The following is a 12,382-nucleotide window of genomic DNA, read 5'->3' as shown; positions in this document are numbered from 1 at the left end:
AGGGGTACTTGACGGGGGAGTGGAAAGCCCTTAGTAAAAGCCTCGAAATGTAGGGAGGATCAAAGCCTTTAGCCCATTTTGCATTTGTCTACATAACCCAACAAAAATGTGTGCCTCCAGGGAGAAGGGAAGCAGTTCATTTGGGCCCTGAGGAGTTGGCACTCACTAAATCAGATGGCTACAACTGAATCAGAATTACAGCACAGACACACCTGTTGCAGGTCCTGCCAAGACTCAACTAAGCCCACTCTATTCCTACTATAGTAAACGTCAACTAAACATTTGATTAATGAGGTACTAGCTTTCTCAGACTGTAGAATGACTTTTGGGAAAATGATTTAGATGAACTAGCCCTGTTTAAAGGGCACTTTATTTCTGTTTTTTTTTCTACAGATTGCCCTGTGGCAAGCAGAGAGACCAAATCATTGCCTGGACTGCAGACATGAGAGTTCTGTTTCTATGGAATTTAGCCTTTGGCGTCACTTCCTCTGACATTTGAGATAAATTTATGCCTGCAATTGTAAAAAGTGTGGAAGCTTTCAAAGTCTTAGGTGGCAGTATCATAAAGCCATACCAAGATGGTATTGGTTAGAGAAATGCACATATGAATATAAAAATGAGGTTTAACAAAAATGCATGGTACAAAGCCAGGTCAGGTAATTGTCCACTAAAATGAAGAAAAAAAGAAGGCTTTTGCAAAAATGACTTTATCTAAACATTAGTGTAAAGATTTTAAGCACTTTAGCATCAAGGATTTACTATATAACACATGGAGCTATATTCAATATCTTATAATAACCAGTAATGGAAAATAATCTGAAAAAATATATATATAACTGAATCACTTTGCTGTACACCTGAAACTAACACAATATTATAAATCAACTATACTTCAATTTTAAAAAGGTTTTAAACACTTTAACAAATTCTGGCAATATTTTTTTAATATTCTGGAGGCACATCTGTAAAAAGAAATTACAATAGTAAACGAACTGAATTTTTCCCTTTTGCAAACTCTGAAAGGCAGCACTGAAAGGAAGTTCAGATATTCTTTTCTTAGAATAAAGAAGAGCCTACTTTTCTCTTGAGTTACTTATGGTGATATTTCAGCAACAAAAGTCAGGAGAGTGCATTTTTACTTGATTTGCCACAATTTGATCCCATTCTATACCGGACAAGGATGATGGGTGTCAGCATGCAAGGTCAAAGACAAACATTTCTAGTCACAAAGTTTCTCATATATTGTGTACCATGGATAGCGTAGTTTTATAATTTTTATGCATATTTAAACTTTTATTAATCCCCTTTTGAGAATGAACTGAAGGTTGGAGATAATTTTTATATACAAAGGAGCCGTCTTATAGCTTTTCACGAGTGCTTTGGAATTTATGATGTATTTTCAGGTTACAATTTTTTAAAAAAATTTTGTTTTGAGCAGTTAAGTGTGACTTGCTTGTCTGGCACTTTTTTTCATGAATTTTATTTTATTCATTTTCATTTTTAATCTCTAGCTTTAATAAATATTCTAAACAATATTCTAAAGCAAACTGGTTAGAGACAAATGTTTTTCATCTACTAGTTCACAAATGGTTAGCTTTTATACTCCCTGGGGGTGCTTTCACAACTTTTAAACTTTTTTTAAAAAGCAATTTGTTTCCTGTTTATTTTGCTTTCTTTAAAATGTCAATTAGTTTTCAGTTAGTGACACTTAGTTTACTTAATCAGCTCTACCTTAACCACTTAAAAATCTATTTCATATTTGAGAGGCTTTTACTTAGTTTAAACATAACTTTGCTCTGTGATGTTACATTGCCTCCATTTAGTACAGCTGCTGCCATTAGAACTGGAGCTGTGCGGAAAACACATGCAACCTCAATGCCGGGTCAGGGACTGCAGGGAAATCAATTTAACAAAACAAAAGCAAATGATTTAGGACGTGAACAAGATTACTTTAGTAATATATAGAGACGGAGAAAGCATCTGAGGACAGAGAAACAGAATCAATATATGATGCACTGTTCAAAATGTTGATTTCTGACAATTTTGTTTCAGAGAGTTCTTTTAGAGCCAGCATGGCCTGGTACAAATACTTAGGCCATATGCTCTCTTGACCTTTGATTTCATGGTTCCCAACCCTGGGAACACAATCCAGCTTCCTGCGTGGACTGCACAGCAGAGAAATGTGCTTCTGAACAGACACTGGTGGTGTCTAACAATTATGTGACACACCGTAAATTAATGTGCAGCATTGGAAGTCTGGCGCGTCCCAGAATCTGAACATCACTGGTTGAAGAATAAATTGAGTTTCTAGCCTTACCCTGGACCCTATCAAGGTGTAAGCACCCATCAAGGTACCCCTTATTAGCTGGTCCCTATGTAATTTCTCTCATCTAAAAGATCTTATGTAAAATAGTCAATTATCAGTTGCAGTTAGGATAGTACAGGATGATAGTTAATCATACCTATTGATGGCTTTGAATTGGTGTTTAAGTGTTTCCAACAATAGGAGGTTTTTTCCTTTTGTTTTTGTCTGAAGGAAGAGTCTTCAGGATGCAGAGAAGCACGTGTGGGCTACGACTATTCACATATTCAAATAGATATTTATTATTAGCCTCATGGTGGCCTAGCGCCAGGCACTAGGACAGCCCAGCATGCAGGATTAAACAAGGCAGGCTCGGCCCTGACTCCAGGAACTCAGTCCAGGTGGGTAACGAGCACTAGATATGAGATCACAATTCATCATTAATTGCAAGGGTGAAAAGTGCCAACGGTCAGCGAAGTCCACTCTGAAGTGAGGCCTGAGAGACAGTAGGATTTAACCAAATTAGGAATTGAAAAGATCAGCATGGTTTGAGTAGGTGTAAGTAGGAAATGCGCCCCGAGGCGGCAGGCACCAGGTAGAGCTGAGCCCTGGTGTGCTGCGTCTGACTGCAGCGTTAGCCTAAGAGACACTGAAGGGCTGAAGGAGGAGAAAGACACCATCAGATCTGCATTTAAAAATTATTGCTCTGACTGCTTTGTGGAGAATCAGTTGTTGGAAGACAGGAACAGAGGTAGGAAAACAGGAGGTTCCTGCGGAAATCCTGACAAGAGGCGATGGTAGCTCAGGCGAGGCCAGTGGCAGTGTCCGTGGAGAGACAGGTTTCAGTAATATTTAGGGGAGAGAACAGCCAGGATTTGGTGATGGGGCCTGGGGGTGATGCAGAAGCAGGTGGAAGCCTGACCCCCAGGAAGAGGAACTTGTCACTGGTACAGAAGCAAGTGAGTCACAAGGGATAGCACAAAGATGACAGATTTTTTGGTTAAGTTTTCTTTCAATTTTCATACTCACGCTCTGTTTTTGTTGTTGTTGTTGTTGTTGTTTTGTTTTGGGGTTTTTTTTTTTGCGGTACGTGGGCCTCTCACTGCTGTGGCCTCTCCCGTTGCGGAGCACAGGCTCCGGACGCGCAGGCTCAGCGGCCATGGCTCACGGGCCCAGCCGCTCCGCGGCATGTGGGATCTTCCCGGACCGGGGCACGAACCCATGTCCCCTGCATCGGCAGGCGGACTCTCAAGCATTGAGACCCTCAAGAGTCTCAAGCAGACTCTTCCCACCAGGGAAGCCCCACGCTCTGGTTTTGATAAATGACAGGTGTGCCTCTGCACTTGAGGGGGAAGTAGCACCCAGTGATAGTTGTCAATCTCATTCTGGCAAGATGTGCCTTTAATTTCAAAGGAGTTATTTTATACACTAAGGTTTAAAAATAAATTATGAATTTCTAATATAGCCAGATCCTAATGATAAAAAAAAAGTGAGGGACACAAAATCTACCTGAAGAGTATAAATTAGGCTTACATGGAGTTAAACCTTGCATTCTTGAAGGCGTTTCACTGGGGTATAGTTTTTGAGGGGCCCCTTAACCTGACATGCAAAGTCCTCTGCGACAGGTCCACCTCTCCCAACCCCACCTCCAATGAGTTCCTGCCCCACCTCTCAACACCCCCAAAAACTGCTTCTCACCTCCTGAGTTTTGTTCTTGCTATTTTTCACTTCACTTGAAATGTCCATCTCTTTTTTCTCCCTATATCCACTTCCCGGGCTCCTTCTTACTCATCTTTTAAGTGCCACCTCAAACTCTAGTTTTGGAAAGCCTTTTCTCTTTAACAATCTACTCAGGCTGGGGTGGTGTCACTCTTCTCTGTTCTATTCAAACCACGATTATTGCCCACAGGCTGGTCTCTCCCACTAGACTCTGACCTCCCTGTGATTCCTGGACACAGCATGGTACTCAGCACAGAGGGGTTTGCGTGAGGTATGTTGAACTCAACTCAACTCAAAACTCATTGCCCCAACACACAACTTTGGGGTGAATGTCTCCAGCTCCGTACTCCCTAGATAGGTAACTCTTAGTACCTCTCACAGCCTGCATTCAAAGTTCTCCCTTTGTGTGTATCCACCCTCTCTCCACTGCCCCACTTGGCAGGTAGGTAGCTCCCGAAGAAGTATGGGGTTTTCACCACTGTATCCTGCCCTTTCATCCCTCGCCTGCCCCCAGTCTCCACATCAGCACCGCACACTCAGAAGATACTCAATGAATGTTTACAGCCATGAGTTGTCAAGTGCAAATACGGCTGCCTACTGTCTTGGGAGAAGCTGTGCCAGCGCATTCAGCAGGAGGCCTGATCTTTGCCCCATCACTGGAAACAACAGCCCTGGTCAGCCTGGGACTCCTCCCCACGAAGGCAGGCAGGCAGTCTTGCAAACAACGTGTAAAGCTCTTTCTCCTTTCTCATGCCCCAACTTTTCAACCGGAATTAGTCCTTGCCCAGAACAGCCTTTTCCAAGAGAGATACTCACATCCTGAACCGGATCTGGGAGCCAATCTAACAGCGATTATGCATAATTCCCTAATCACTCCCTTTCTTCCTCATCTAATTGTGTTTATTCCAACCAGCATACAATCAAGACAGAGTACTTTTCAGGGGAGGAGACAGTCCTTTCTAGCTGCTAAGGAGAAGAGAAAAGTCCTTTTGAAGAGAACTATTGATATTTTCTGAACAGTGGCCATGAATACAACCGAGTTAATGGGAGAAAATCAAGGGCCTAGCTGCTTTCTGTCCCAGGACTCTGATTTTTTGGATTCTTCTAACATGATAGAATCTTAATGTTGGAGAAGACCTCAAGGATCTCCCAGCCCAGTGCAGGAGGCCCCTGCATTTAGAGGCAACCACCTTTGCACAAAGTTTTAAGTTGGTGTCTAAGCTCTGTTAATATGTAAGTGCTTTAGGTTCCTAAAGCATCATTAAAATGTGGTACCATCATGATCATTCTAAATTAAAGACAGCACAACTTACAGAGGAACCTGGGTTCTCACCCCAGCTCTGCCCCTAACCAGTTGTGGCCCAGCTGGGTGTATGCCTTCTCCTCTCTGAACCTCACTTTCTCCAATGAGACTGTTGGATCACATCATCTCCCTAAATCTCCCTCCAACTCAAATATTTCATAATTTTATTACATTGAGGGTAGGGCAGTTCCCCTCCTCAGAAGGAAAGGCTATGGAGGGCTCACTCTTTGTCCAGCACTAGGCCAGGGCACACGCTCACCATCTCATCTATGCTATCTCACCACAACCCTGGGCTGGTGAGAGTTATTATCCCCATGTTTGGATGAAGAAAATGAATCTCAGAGTGGTTAGTTAACTTGCCTGATCTCACACAGCTACTAAATAGCGGAGTCAGGATTCAAACCCAAATGGTTCTGGCAGCAACGCTACCATCTGATTCCCAGACCTTACTCAAGTTTTCCCATGTGTCCCAACACTGACTTTTAGAGGAAAAGGATGCAGGCCAGAAGCATGTGTCATGCTTAGTTGTCCCTTTAATCTGGAAGAGTCCCTCAGGCTTCCCTTGACTTTCCTGCCTTTGACACTTTTAATAGTTACAGGTCTGTTACTTTACAAAATGTCCCTCAGTTTGGGTTTGTCTGATGTTTCCTCATGATCGGAACCAGGAACAACACAGAAATGATTCTTGTTCTTTCCGCTGCATTCTATCAGGTGGGGTATAATTTGAATTGCCCCCATTACTCATGACGTTAGCTTTGATCACCGGGTCAGGGTGGTGCCTTCCAGCCTTCTTCTAGAAAGTCACTCTTATCCCTTTGCGATTAACAGGTGTTTGACGGAGGTAGTTTGAGACCATGGATTCTATCAGGTGGGATATAATTTGCATTCTATCAGGTGGGATATAATTTGAATTGCCCCCATTACTCATGACGTTAACTTTGATCACCGGGTCAGGGTGGTGTCTTCCAGCCTTCTTCTAGAAAGTCACTCTTATCCCTTTGCGATTAACAGGTGTTTGAAGGAGGTAGTTTGAGACCATGGAGGTTGCAGATGCTGTGATGTGCCACAGAGGACCTTTTACCGCCCTGCTGAGAGCGTCACCAGCAGGCAGACAGCCTTGGGTGTCAGGCCCCTCTGGGGATTGTTACCCTTGGCTGAAGAGAGTGGCTTTGCCCAAAGCCCCTTCTTACATTGACCCGTGCCCGGTGACAGACTCCAGAGTACAAAGACCCAGTTTTCACTCCCCAACCTGAGATAATCTTCAGAACGCCCGGTAGGGCTGGCTGAGGATTCCCTTGAGATGACACTGCAGCTCAGCTTCACTCTCTGTCTAATCCTCCTTCTTCCCTTCCCTTCCTCAGGGGTTGATTCCAAGAGCCCCTCCTAGTAGACCCCCTCTGGGTAGCCCCCTGTGTGGGCACCTCCTCAGCCTGTTTAGATTCCAATCCTCTAAGCTGGGCTGCCCTCCCTGCATGGATGCCCTCCTCCCTCTGCCCAGGCTGTGACACTGCACAGCCCCTGCCCCTCGGGGATGACCTCCTTGATCTGCTCATTGTCTGCACCTATGCACCTGACACCTACGCCAGGCCACGCTTCTCTGCTCTGCTCACCTTGCCTGGGCTCCAACACCTGCACCAGGCTGTGCCTGCACAGGGGCTCCCTCCTCGCTCTGCTCTGGACCGCCCCTCCTTGAGGACTCCCAGTGCTGGGATGCCCTCCCACCAAAGCCATCCTCAGCCCACTCCACTCTGACCTCCCTGGACCACTGCGGCCCTCCCACCCTGCAGAGAGACCCACCTTGCTCAGCCCTGCCTAAGAGGAAGAGCCTCCCTTTTCTGGAAACACCTCTTCCTTAGCTCCTGAGACGCCATCTCACTGAGGATTCCCCCAGCTCACTGATCTCCATTGTTGTCTACTTTTCTGAATCCTCCTAGTCTTCCCAGGCTCTAAATTTTGGAATGCCTGAGGGCTCATCCCTGGACCTCTTCTTTCTCTTCTCTCACTCCCTAGATGATCTCACCCAGTTCCATCGCTTTAAATATCATCTATGTGCTGGTTAATTTCCATATTCACAGTTCCAGCCCTAATTCTCTCCTGAGATTGAGACTCATGTACCCAGCTGCCTACTCTTCCTCTCCAGTTTGGTTTATAATGGGCACCTTAAGCTTAACATATCTAAAACAGAACTCTTTATTCCCTTCTGCCCCACTCCCCACCTCTCCCAGTTTTCCTTGTATCAGCAAAAGCACCACAATTCACTGCTTAGCTGCAAGCCTGTCTTACTTACTCTTTCCTGTACACTGATTTCCTTCAAAACCACCCTAGTCCCAGCCACCATCTTTCCTCATTCACCCGATCAGCCCTGTAGGTGGTCTTCCTCCTTTTACTCCCTCCACACAGTAGCCAGATCTTTGAATATAACATTTCTTTCAACAAGAATCAAGTCATGACATTCCTCTTATCGAAACTCTACAACTGTTTCCTATCACACTTAGAAAATCCAAATTCTCTCCATAGCTTATAAGGCCTGATGTGATCTGGACCCAGCCCATTTCTTCAAACTGTTCACTCCTTTTCCCTCCTCTCTATTCACCAGGTTCTCTGGCCATCCTCCTATTTTCATGAATGCACCCAGCTCATTCCGGTCCCAAGGACTTTGTAGGTCCCGTTTCACATGCTTGGAATCTCTTCTTAAACACACCCCACGGCTTATTCATTCAGCTCACCTGCTGTCATTCTAGCACCTATGAGCTATTTGTTTGTCTGTGATGGTGTTCTCTCCCTCCTGAATGTAAGCTCCACACGGGCAGGGGCTTTGTTTGGTTCACCGCTATGTTCTCAAAGAGCATCTGCTGAATAAATGAGTGAATGAACTCAACCTGATGTGAGAACTTCCTGTGTGATAAAGGGCAAAAGCCATTAAAGGAAAGGGAGCTGTCTGGCAAATAGCTGTGCAATCAGAATCCCAACTCCCTGATTCCCTCCCTGGCTCTCTCTGATCAATCATCTTATTTGAAATATGTTATTAAGTTTGTGTCATAATTTGATCCATGATAAAACGGGCAAGGCATTCTGTTGTGTTAAGTAAACTGAAGAACGGCCCCCCTCAGCTGTTGCCTCCCAGCGCCCAGCCCCGACTGTGTAGAAGCTGATATTCTGAGGTAGGGGAGGAGAGTTGGCATGCCGTCGGTGTCCACACGCATTTTGTTCTGTTAAAAGCTCAAGTGCGCATGACGTGTGTGAGCGCCCAGGACAGCCATCAAATCACTGTTTCTGTCTCCTTGCACAGCACACTGAACACTAGTTCTGAAGGGGAGCAGCTCATTCTCTGCCGGCACCACCCCGCTCCCCGTCAGCTGAGGCTGGAGAGCATGCGGGTACCACTTGAAATGGCCAATTACCACCAATTCATTTTCTGTCCCCTCTTTGGAACAAGTATGATCAAAATAAATGTCTTGCTATGGCGGGAAAAGCCATCATTTTTCTGAGAGGGCTCAGTTGAAACTCATTAGCAGGTGTACAGATTCTCTTCCCCCTTAGAACCGCAGTCCTTTGCCCTGACAAATGTGATGCTGGGTGGAAGCCGGCTAAGAAACCAGCCGCCTTCCTTGGACCCCTCCACTCCCAGGCAGCCCACACCTGTCCCTTCCCAACAGGCTGAGGTGACTGGAAATTGTCTTTGTCTTTGACATCTCCCTGAAAGCATCTCCTCACATGGTGCCTTTGATTCCTGTTTGTGGTGTCACCACACTTTTCATCACCAAGGACTGAATCTCTCAAGTCAGAGGTTCTCAAACTTTAGACCGCTTCAGAATCACTTGGGGTTCATTCTAAAACCTAGGCACCACCCTACCCATAGATACTGAATCAAAAAGTATAGAGTAGGGTCAGATAATCTGTTCTTAACAAGACCCTACTCTGCCCAGATGACCTTAATGCCAGGGGTCTGAAACTGAGTCCCCGTAAAACGAGTTCCCCTGCCAGATTTATGATTAACCTCTTTATCCAAAACTGTATTCCTTTTCTTGTCCTGCCCCTGTTCCCCTCAGGATTGAGGAACATCAAAGAAAAGGGGGAACTGAAACTGAGCAGGACCTTGTGAGGTCTTCCTGGATACAAAAGCCCTTCCAAGTCCCCGGTTTTGGTTTGGCCTTCCCCAAGTTCCAAAGAGGAGGCTCATGCAGTTAATGATCAGAACAATAGAGCCACAGGACTCCCAGTTCTTCCTGAAGGGATGTAGATAACAATCTGGTGCATATCTTTGAGCTGCTCTGCAGAAACTACAACCCCCATCCAGTGGAGGATAGTGACTACACGCTGACCACAAGCAGCAGACCCCAGACTGGTTGGAACCAGAAGGTTGATGATTAAGATTCCTGAAACATCACCCTGTTACCTCACCACCAACCAATCAGAATGTCCAGCTGATCACACACCCTGTGACTCTCACCCCTAATGTTGCCTTTAAAAGCCCTTTCCTGAAAATTATCAAGGAGTTTGGATCTTCTGAGCTCGAGTTTCCTAATCTCCTTGCTTGTCGCCCTACGATAAATTCTGTACTTTCCTTCACTACAACTCGGTGTCGGTAGATTGGCTTTGCTGTGCATTGGACAAGTGGACCTGAGTTGGGTTCTCCAACAGGTCCACGAACCCCACTTTAAAAAATACAGTCCCATATTCACACTTGACACCTCCCTTGTCTTCTAACAAAATGGATGGCAATTTCCAGTGATTTTTTTTTTTTTCATAAATGCTCTCAGATCTACCCTTGTCCCATCCCCTTAGCCCATGACCGTGGCCCTAGGATCTTCCCACTGCAACACAGTCCTCCTCTGGCACTAAATGACCTCAGACCTTCACTCTGATCACCTGTTTTCTCTGGTCAAAATCTTTCAATAGTTCCCCACTAGTTATAAAGTGTGAGTCTTTTATCCTTTAGCCTGGTATTCAAAGCTCCAGAAATAGCATGTTGAGGTCAAGGACATGCCGAACATAGGGGTTATCAGAAAGAAGTGACCTTGGATGGTGACTGTCTAGTCATTTGTTAACATAGTAATAAAAGAGGAATTGAGGACATTAAAGGTGTTTAAAATTGTTGTGTATCAAGAAAGCCCTGAGGCTCAGTAACTCCTGGGGAGGAACCTTCTCTCACTGCCTCCCAGGACCCACCTGATTCCCAACCCTGCCAGATGGAGGCACCCAGGTCCTTCCTTGGAAGGTACTCATCACAGAAGGATGACTGTTCAGTCACAACAGAGTTTGCATTCAGAAAATCAAAGTGAGCACCCAGGGAAAGGCCATGGTGGGCAAGGGAAGAGAAGGCAGAAAGCAGGGCAGAGAGGAATGGGGGTGAGGTACAGAGTGTGAAGGGTCCATGAAATTCCAGGCAGGAGGGTCTCAGCAAATCAGGAGGAGGCCTCTGAAGCCCATTTCCCAGCCCTGCCAATTCTAGCTGGAGGACACATGGAGAAGACTGGAACAGACCCTCTGGTACCAGCCTCCTACTATGGGTAGAGGGATGGAGCACCCCTTCTAAGATCAGTGACACCAAAGAGGCAGATGAGAAAGTTTCCCCATCCTCACTCCAATCAGAAAGCAACCCTGACCAGCAGAGCCCTCTCTTTCTCCCCTCCCTTCCTCCCCCAATTTAGCCAAGCCTCACTTTCTGGACTCTCACCCTGCCAGAAAGATGATAGATGATAATAGAATCATCTATTATCTACTTGAATGTATTCGAAGGATTGGATTATCACCATCAAAACTTAATTGAGAACTTTAATACTGCTAAATACGACCATGGGCAAATGGACATTATTCAAGATATATGCTACAAAGAAAACATCAGCAACACTGAGTTAACATAATTATGGTTATGAAAAACAAGTGAGAATGGGTAGTGCCTGTCTTAGGGACATTTGTGTTAGAGCTAAATAACTGTAGAGAGCCATTTTATAATGATGGAGCAGGTGGGAAAGAGTGTTTGCGTGTGAGTATGACTGCCTGTGTGGGTCTTCCTGGACAGGGAGTTTAGGCATGAATCTCAGCTGTCAGCGGCTACACGGCAAGTCTGATCCCTTGGGACCAAGCAATCTATCAGGGCCCTTTGAGCCCTGCACTAACTTATAAATCCCTCAAGGGCAGGATCCGTGTCTCTCTGCATTCCCACCACTTAACACAGTGCCCAGGGCACAGCAGAGAGGCTAAGAGCATGGACCTAGAGATTCAGTGGACTTGGGTTTATAGCCTTCCTCTGCCACTAGCTGTGTGACCTTGTGTAAGTTTACTTAGCCTTTCTAAGCCTCAGTTTCCTCATTAGTATTGATAAGATGAGGACCAAAGTATCACCCGCTTCACAGTGTTGGAAGATTAATTAAGGTAAGTGAAGTGATTAGATGCTCAATTGCTCATAAAGATGATGAATTCTGAGCTATGAACAATAAAACTTCTATAGACACATTTCATCCCAGGAACCAAATCTCAGGGTTGGAATCTAACCATCCCTCTGATGTTTGAATCTCCTCCCCGACATACCCACCAAGTAACTAACTAGTCAGCATTTCAGATTTTTGATGATGGCTCCCCCTTGTGTATGTTCCCTCATCTATCTGGGACTACACCCTGAGTGAGCATTTTCCTCCTTAGATGCTTTCATCGTTCCTTCTTATAAGAAGAGTTCTTTTCTAGACCCATCATCATTCCAGTCACTTTTTTCTAACTAAGCATGCTGTTTGTAACCCAAAGTGCTCACCTTTTATTATGCAAAGCTGTTAATTGGATTATACAATGCCCAGACTGGTTTAGTATGATTAAGGGGCTTTAGTCACTACAGCAAGTAAAAGATTGTGAATATATGGAGTTTTAAAAAATTACTCTCAAATCCTTTTTACACGTTCTTTGGCAGGCAAGCGCTGACACAGTAAAAGCTATAATTTTCCACGGGAGGCTCCAGAAAAACCTGATAGAAACAGGTGAGATTCATTTGTAGTACAAGAACTATGGACTTTAATATTAATACACTCATTCAGAATGGAAAATCACTGAGCCAGAAAATTCTGACA

General features: G+C 44.9%; 1 protein-coding gene across 6 annotated transcripts in view; it reads right to left on the bottom strand.

Moving 5' to 3' along the window:
* KALRN (kalirin RhoGEF kinase) overlaps positions 1-12,382 on the bottom strand; it is a 612,746-nt gene that overhangs the window by 311,501 nt on the left and 288,863 nt on the right. The gene's annotated exons all lie outside the window — the stretch shown is intronic.

The sequence above is a fragment of the Monodon monoceros genome, unplaced genomic scaffold, assembly GCF_005190385.1.
Source record: "Monodon monoceros isolate NGI ecotype Baffin Bay Population unplaced genomic scaffold, NGI_Narwhal_1 Super_Scaffold_11, whole genome shotgun sequence".
In the NCBI taxonomy this organism is placed as follows: Eukaryota; Metazoa; Chordata; class Mammalia; order Artiodactyla; family Monodontidae; genus Monodon; species Monodon monoceros.
The sequence above is the reverse complement of the archived record's forward strand: the minus strand, read 5'-3'. Positions and strand labels throughout refer to the sequence as shown.